Below are 7,854 nucleotides of genomic sequence, written 5' to 3'. Positions count from 1 at the left end.
CCTCCGGAATGGTAAGAAAGCAGATTTCTGTTGTCTAAAACTCTCCACTCTGTGGTATTTTCTTACGGCAGTCCAACATACTAAAACACCTACCAACTCCAAGAATATATAGATTTTAATGTTTTAAAAAGAGAAGCACATTTAACCATACATTTGGAAAGAGTGATAATCAAATATATGTTGTTCGGCGTTCCATAAATTGGAAGGAAAAAGAGCAGGAAACTACATGGTAATTTTAATATTTAACCAAAGAATAAAATCTTGTAGTTTGAGGCAAGAGGAATCCTTCTAATATTAGACATATAGGGAGTGAAAGTGTGTGAGGAGGGCATGTAGAGGGTTGGTTGGATTATCATCAGTAGCACATTTGAGCAAAGTTGCTTCCGTGGACCAAATGGAGCATTGCGATTTTACTAAGGGCGTAAACAATAATAGTCACTTCAGGGCACCGACCTCCCAAAGTGAAATGAGTCCCTGCCTCTACACTTGCAAGCTCAGATGTAGTCAGAGATCTTTCAGATTTAGTCACCTCCATCAAGTGACCCGGGGGACCTTGCATAATTTCCTTCTCTTCCTATGTAGTGCCTTTCCATCACTCTGCTCCATGCATCTGTACCTTTAGCATCCCGCTTCTTGACACTTTCTTACACACTTCTCCTTCCTATGCTAACATTTACCTCACCCCAGGACTCAAGTACATATTCCAGGTAGAAGACTTCAAATAGCTACATGACATCACATCTTTAGTGGGGTGATGACAGACAGAGAACATGCTGTCTAAGCATATTTGTCTCACATTCCTCTTAAGATCCCATTGAAATCATTGTGCAGAATTTTAAAAAGGACTAAATGCATTACAGCAAAGAGAATTGAGGAGGAGGCCAACTGTGGATGGCGAATTTCAACATCTCTTTGGATGAGAGCGGAAAGAAGATGAATGTGTTGACTGGTGAAACGAAGAGGACAAAGTTATGGTTCAACATTTGCAAAGGGATAGATACGGAAAAGGAGTAGCCTGTCTCTTATTGCAGTTCAAGAAAAAATGTAAACTGTCTTTTTAACTTTCATATTTTAGAATCAATTTATAGGCAATGCATGGAAGACATTGCTAACATTTAAGAAAGTGCAAACTTGAACAACTTTCACCATGAAATTAAATGTATATCTGAGAAGATGAAAACAAAAGAAAGGGAGGGATTAGGATGTTAATAACCTCATCTCACATAGAGAAAACCTGAGATGGTCTTTGAGAGTTGTTGAAATTATAAATACAAGTGAGTTTTTTATTCAAGTTTATTATCTAAGTTAAGAAATACAAATAATAAGATAGCTATCAGAATATAGGAAGAAGGGAGTGGATAGGGCTGAGGATGCTAAATAATCTTCTACAACAGAGTTAATATAGGTTGCTTAAAGTTGCTAAATCAAGAGAGATAAGAACATGTGTTATTAGCAATATGGAGATAACCGCAGGAAAAATAAAACTGGTAAATATTTAAAGTGTTGTTTCTAGAGAATTGGACTGGAGTGGAAAGGATGGGGCAGGAAATCATTTTCATTGGAAGTTTTTCTTATCTATTTGATTTTTGTCAAGCTCACGTATCATTTAGATAAAAATTAAATTGTAAATATCATACTGGTTATATAACACTAAGTTTTGAGAATTTATCAATTCACATCACTGAAAACATATGCAAAATATGAATGAAATATTAAGGATAGACTGTTATGCTTTAATAACAAATACCACACATTCACTGGCTTCATGCAAAAGCAAAAGCTTGGTTCTCTCAAACGCTATCTGTCCCTATACCAGTTAGCAGGGGCAGCTGTGGCCCATATAATTCCCTCAGAGAGACACACAGAGAGCTGACAGTGGCAGAACCACTACCACCTGGACTCGGGAGCATTTGCAATTTTCCCCTCGTCACAGTAGTGGGATGGAAAAAGAAGGCTGCACACCAGCAATGAAATCCTTTGGCCTTGAGTGATACTTGTCACTTCCAATCATTGCATAGTGGCCAGAAATCGTCTTATGGGTTCTCTGCTTTCTTTCAAGGGGACAGGAAAATTTAATCCTTCAGCGTACCCACAAAGAGAAGAAAAGGTATAGGTGAACATTGGACCTCTCCATAAAAATAAAACTTGCATTTAAAGATTTTAGATACGTTTAGTACCGTGATTAGTATTTTGGAGCCTCAATAAACCACCAGGATATTGTAAGTTAAAAAGAACTAATAAATTATGAAACCCTTTTTCTGTCTCTAGATATTTTATCTAAAATTTTAGTATAAAGTTGTTCAAACAACAAAATTGAAAGAATCTTGCAGTGAATACCTATACACCGAACTGCTAGACTCTAACATTAACATTTTACTATTCTTACTTTATCACATATTTCTTCCAGATATATTACTGTCTGACTTTTCTTTAGCCAGCTCTGGTGGTCTAGTGATTAAGATTCAGCACTCTCATCACTGCAGCCAGGTCTCATTTCCGGGTCAGGGAACCACACCACCTGTCTGTCGGTTGCCATACTGTGGCGGCTGTGTGTTGCTGAGATGCTGAAAGCTATGCCATCGGTATTTTAAATACCAGCAGGGTCACCCATGGTGGACAGGTTTCAGTGGAATCTTCCAGACCAAGACAGACTAGGAAGAAAGACCTGGCCATCCACTTCTGAAAAAATTAGCCGTGAGAACTCCATGAATGGCATCGGAGCATTGTCTGATACAGCTCCAGAAGGTGATGGGATGGTGCAAAACGACCAGGCAGGCTCTGGTCTGCTGTATACAGTGGTGCTAGTTGGAATCAACTCGAAGGCACTAACAACAAAAATTTTCTTTAGAACATCTTTGTTTAAGAACCTCAAATATGGGGCTGGCCTGGTGGTGCAGCTGTTAAGTGCGCACGTTCCGCTTCGATGGCCCGAGGTTCGCAGGTTCAGATCTCGCAGGCAGACATGGCACCGCTTGACAAGCCATGCTGTGGCAGGTGTCCCACATATAAAGCGGAGGCAAATGGGTGTGGATGTTAGCTCACGGCCAGTCTTCCTCAGCAAAAAGAGGAGGATTGGCAGCAGTTAGCTCAGGGCTAGTCTTCCTCAAAAAGAAAAAAAAAAAAAGAACCTCAAATAATAATAATACCAATAATATTAATGATAATAATCTTATTTATTGAGCTTCTATGATATTCTAGGCATCTTAAATATACTAATTCTTGTCCTCAAAGATCTATCATATAAAGTACATATTATTCTCTGTCTACTATAATTAAAGAACCAATAATCAAAGAATTTGAGTAATTTGCTCTTTCCCTTAGCAGATCGAGGATTCAGATTTATTTGTATTGGATTCTACATCCTCAGTGCTTTTATTACTACATCTCACCATCTTCGATTTTAATACGTCAGTAACTACTAGGTCTCCCAAACCACTTTCTCCCTTTCCTCCTAACTATTTAAAAATATATATAGTGCATACAATTATTTGCTAATCTTGTGTAGGAAAAATATTTGTTCCATCTCTCTTTCCATTTCTCGGAAGGCAATTTTTCTACTTTTCCACCTGGACGGTATTCCCAGCTATATTCCCATTAACTAACAGCTTCGTTATGTCGCCTTTAACGTAAATGGGAGGCCAGCAAATGGAATATATGGCAGGGCTTTTGCCCTGCTGGAAACAAATCCTGGCGCCATAACATACTCTATGGATAGCTTCTCAGATGGATTTTGCAAAAGACGTTCCTGCTAGTCATTTTACTGTTCTGATCTTTTTCCAGGACAGTTTTAACTTGTCTTCAGAAACCTTTAAGAATTCAGACAATGAGTCTCTTTCTAAACTTGAAGCTTGCTTATTCAGCTGGATGTCACAAGGGAAGTGATATTTTTCCAAAGGTAGAACAATAAATTCAAACATCAAGATAATAATCCTGTGATTTTGCAAATTATGTGTTATATTCACTTAATAGTTTTGAATTCTACAATATGCTTATATATCACTTTCCTTCTTTTCCCAGTAAAGAAATATTGTGAGCAAGTTATTTCTGAGATCTGTCTCAGATGCATAAAAAAGAAAAATTTTCTATAGTTTTTGCTAAATGTGACATTTCACTGTTTTGGTAAATCATAAATTACCATCAATATATCCAATACTTCTGATATTGTGCAAAATATCTTTCCATGGGACGGAATAATTTTTAAACTGGCATTTTAATAATCAATTGCTGTGGATGTATACATATTATCCTAGAACAATTTTGTTAAATTTTTTCAGCTATAATGGCATACTTAATCATGAAAGATGGTATAACCTAGTATTTCAGGCATGAACACTGAAGCCAGACGACCTGGGTTTGAATCCTGTGTCTGTCATCCAACAGCTACATGACACTGAACAAGATGCTGAAGCTATCTGTATTGTTTAAAAGTTTTAGGATTTTTGTGCTGAGTCTTCTTTCCAGGGTATAAGCACTTACGTCTGAGATTCTTACTAAGTCATAGTTCCTTGACCTTTTTTATCTTGGTAACGTTCACTTCTTACTTATTTTGGCAATTCCTTCACATGGTCACATCCATTACCTTTTCATTTCTCAGCACTGAGCTACTTAAGACATTTGAAACTGTAGTCTCCTGGGCTCAGATCTCTCTTCCTTCCAGGTTGTGTGCTCTAATTCCCCTCAAACCTGTATTTCATCCCAGGGAATCTTCAGTCTTTTTCTGCCAATTTATCTATCCCCTCCTAATTTCATTTCTTTCACTATCCAGTTTCATGCTCGTGGCTCATCGGCCCCATTCCGTAACTCTCGATTGCAGTTGACTGTTTACCCTTCCATTGCACCAGAAATTAAAACCTTTAACTTGGATCAGTTCCACCATTCATTTGTCTCAGTTCCTTATTTGAAAAATGGTCTAGTCTAGAGAAAATTTGTGCAATTATGTGTATTGGAGTCCCTGCTAGCAATAAGATTCAAAGCTACTAGTTATTGGGTACTTTCTATGTGTCATATAATAAGAACTGCAGATCTGTTCTTTCTCTTATCCTCACAGCAACTGTGTAAGATAGTTGATACTGTTCCCTATTTTGGAGAGGAGGATCTAATGCTTAGAAAAGTTAAGACATTCGTCAAAGATCAAAGAGTTAGTAAATGGCACAGGCTGGATTTGAAACTCAATCTTTTCTCTCTAAAGCACAAGTTCCTAACCACTGTACCATGTAATTACCAATATGTGGCTTCAAATGTATTATTTCATTGTAAGTGTTCTACTGTTGTTTTATTTTTACTTTCTCTTCTTGCCTTCTTTTGGACTCAGTAAATCTTTTTTTGTTATTCTGTTTTTCTCTTTATTAGTTTGCCAGTTATTCATTCTTTACCTATATGTTGTGGTTAACTTTGAAAAAAAATTCATCCTTCGTGTTTGACATACAATATTAACTCTAATCAATAAACTTTACACTCCTCCTGGCCAATGCACAGTTTTTAGAACACTTTAAATTTTAAATATCTCTATAACCATCTATTATCTGTCTGTTAATAACCACCCACCCCCCCCCCCCCCCCCCCACCACACACACACATTTACATTCAATTGTTTTTGTGGAGTTCATTGGATTTTTTGACACCAATCTTATCAAAGATGTCATCAGGAATTTTCTTCAAGATGCCAGTTCTGTCTAGTTTTGTTTTTTTTTCAAGAAAATTTAGAGAAATCAAATAAAACAATCTGTTGCAGTGTTCTTACCGACAAAAGTCCATCTCTTTTTTTAAAAAAATTATCATTTGCGAATACATTCCTCACTATCATAGGAGACTGCCTTTTCTTTGATCTCTGCCCTATTTTCTTTCATATGAATTAATTTCATGATATTTACATGAAGTAGTCATGGATAATGTTTTGTTTTGTTTTGTGTTTTAGTTAGGGCCATAAAATGAGGGATTGATCATTTATTAAGATCACATTACTACAATAATGGCTTGAGCTTGTCTCCTAGTTATTTTTTTCATGATTTTTTTGGTAGTAGTCAAAATATATACAACATCAAGGGGCTGGCCCCGTGGCCAAGTGGTTAAGTTCGCGCGCTCCGCTGCAGGCGGCCCAGTGTTTCGTTGGTTCGAATCCTGGGCGCGGACATGGCACTGCTCCTCAAACCACGCTGAGGCAGCGTCCCACATACCACAACTAGAAGAACCCACAACGAAGAATATACAACTATGTACCGGGGGCTTTGGGGAGAAAAAGGAAAAAATAAAATCTTTAAAAAATAATAATAATAATATATACAACATCAAGAAAGAGAACAGCAGATTACTTGTAAATTTTAGAGGCTTATAGTAACTTTGTGAGTATAATCAAGAAAAAAAAGAATTGCTAATAGAAAGCTCATTCTATTCCTCATAGCTTATTTGTCAATACTTAGAGTTGTCCTTGCTTCTCCTGATGCATCCCCTGTCCCTGACTCAGTCTTATCTCCTAGGAGTATGAATATTTAATGATTTAAATCTAGAAGTCTTCCAAAATTATTGGAAATATTACTAAAATCTAGAAAATTTCACCTACATGTTTATACATCTACCCGGACCTCTCCTTTTAACTCTAGTCCTCATTCAACAACTTACACATCTTCTCTTGGATGAATCAAACAGTTTCAAATTAACCATGTCTAAAAACAAACTCATGATCTTCTCTTCTAATCGAGTCCCTCTTAGAAAATGTACTGCCATCTATTCAATTATGCAAATAGAAACCTTAACACTCTCCTCGCTCTCACTCCCATCTATCCAGTCAACCACTGAATCCTGACAATTTTCCCTGAATTCTCTCACATTTGTCCACTTCTTTCTATTTCTACCACCACCACAGTGCCCTTATATTCCAAACTACCTTTTTTTCCCCCTGATTTGTACTGTAAGATTAAAATCCTACCCAATCTCCTCACATCCAGTCTTGGTTTCCTCCAAATTGTTTTACTCACTGCACCAAGAAGAAACTTTTGTGTATATGTATATATCGTATGTATCTAGTATATATCTTCATCTACCTATATATATATCACATACATATGCACACAATAATAATAATTAACACTTATTCAGCACCTACCATGTGTCAGGCACTATTCGAAGCATTTACACATTCTAACTCATTGAATTCTTACCATAAGGTAGGTGCTATTAATTGTCCGCATATAAATGAGGAGAAAGTGAGGCAGAGAGAATTTAAAGATTCTGCCCAGGACCACATGGTGGTGAAGCTGAGATTTGAACTTAGTAATTTTAGCTTCAGTGTTAATGTTCTTTACCGCCACACAATATTAACCCTTAATGAATCTAATCCCTTCTGACTTAAAACTCTTCAGTGACTTCCAAATTGTTCCTGGGGACTACATAGTCTTTAAATGCTACTTAGAATAGTCTTCCCTCCCAACCTGTGTTGTCAAATACCTATTATTTTTTATGTATTTCCTTAACCATTATTTCTCTAGGGAATTCTTCTATCAAATCATTATTAGTAATTCTTTTGCACCATAGAGCTCTCTGTTATTAGCGCTTATCACAGATAAAGTTTTACCTAAGTTTTGTGATTACTCAGCTAAGTTATGTCTCATCCACTATTGTATAAAGTGTATGCACTATTATATCCTCAATGTATAGTATAGTCTGGTATATATATGGTACTCAATATATATTTTCTGGAATAAAAAAAAAAAGATGGAAGGAAGGAAGGAAGAAAGGAAAGAAGGAAGAATTAGAAATTTTAGAGTTGAAAAAGTCTAAGAGGAACATTTCACAACTGTGCTTCCAGAATAGGAATCCTTTTTATATCCTTTCTCTTGAATCATCACTCAGTCTCTTCAT

The sequence above is a fragment of the Equus quagga genome, chromosome 19 (genome assembly GCF_021613505.1).
Source record: "Equus quagga isolate Etosha38 chromosome 19, UCLA_HA_Equagga_1.0, whole genome shotgun sequence".
Lineage (NCBI taxonomy): Eukaryota > Metazoa > Chordata > Mammalia > Perissodactyla > Equidae > Equus > Equus quagga.
The sequence above is the reverse complement of the archived record's forward strand: the minus strand, read 5'-3'. Positions refer to the sequence as shown.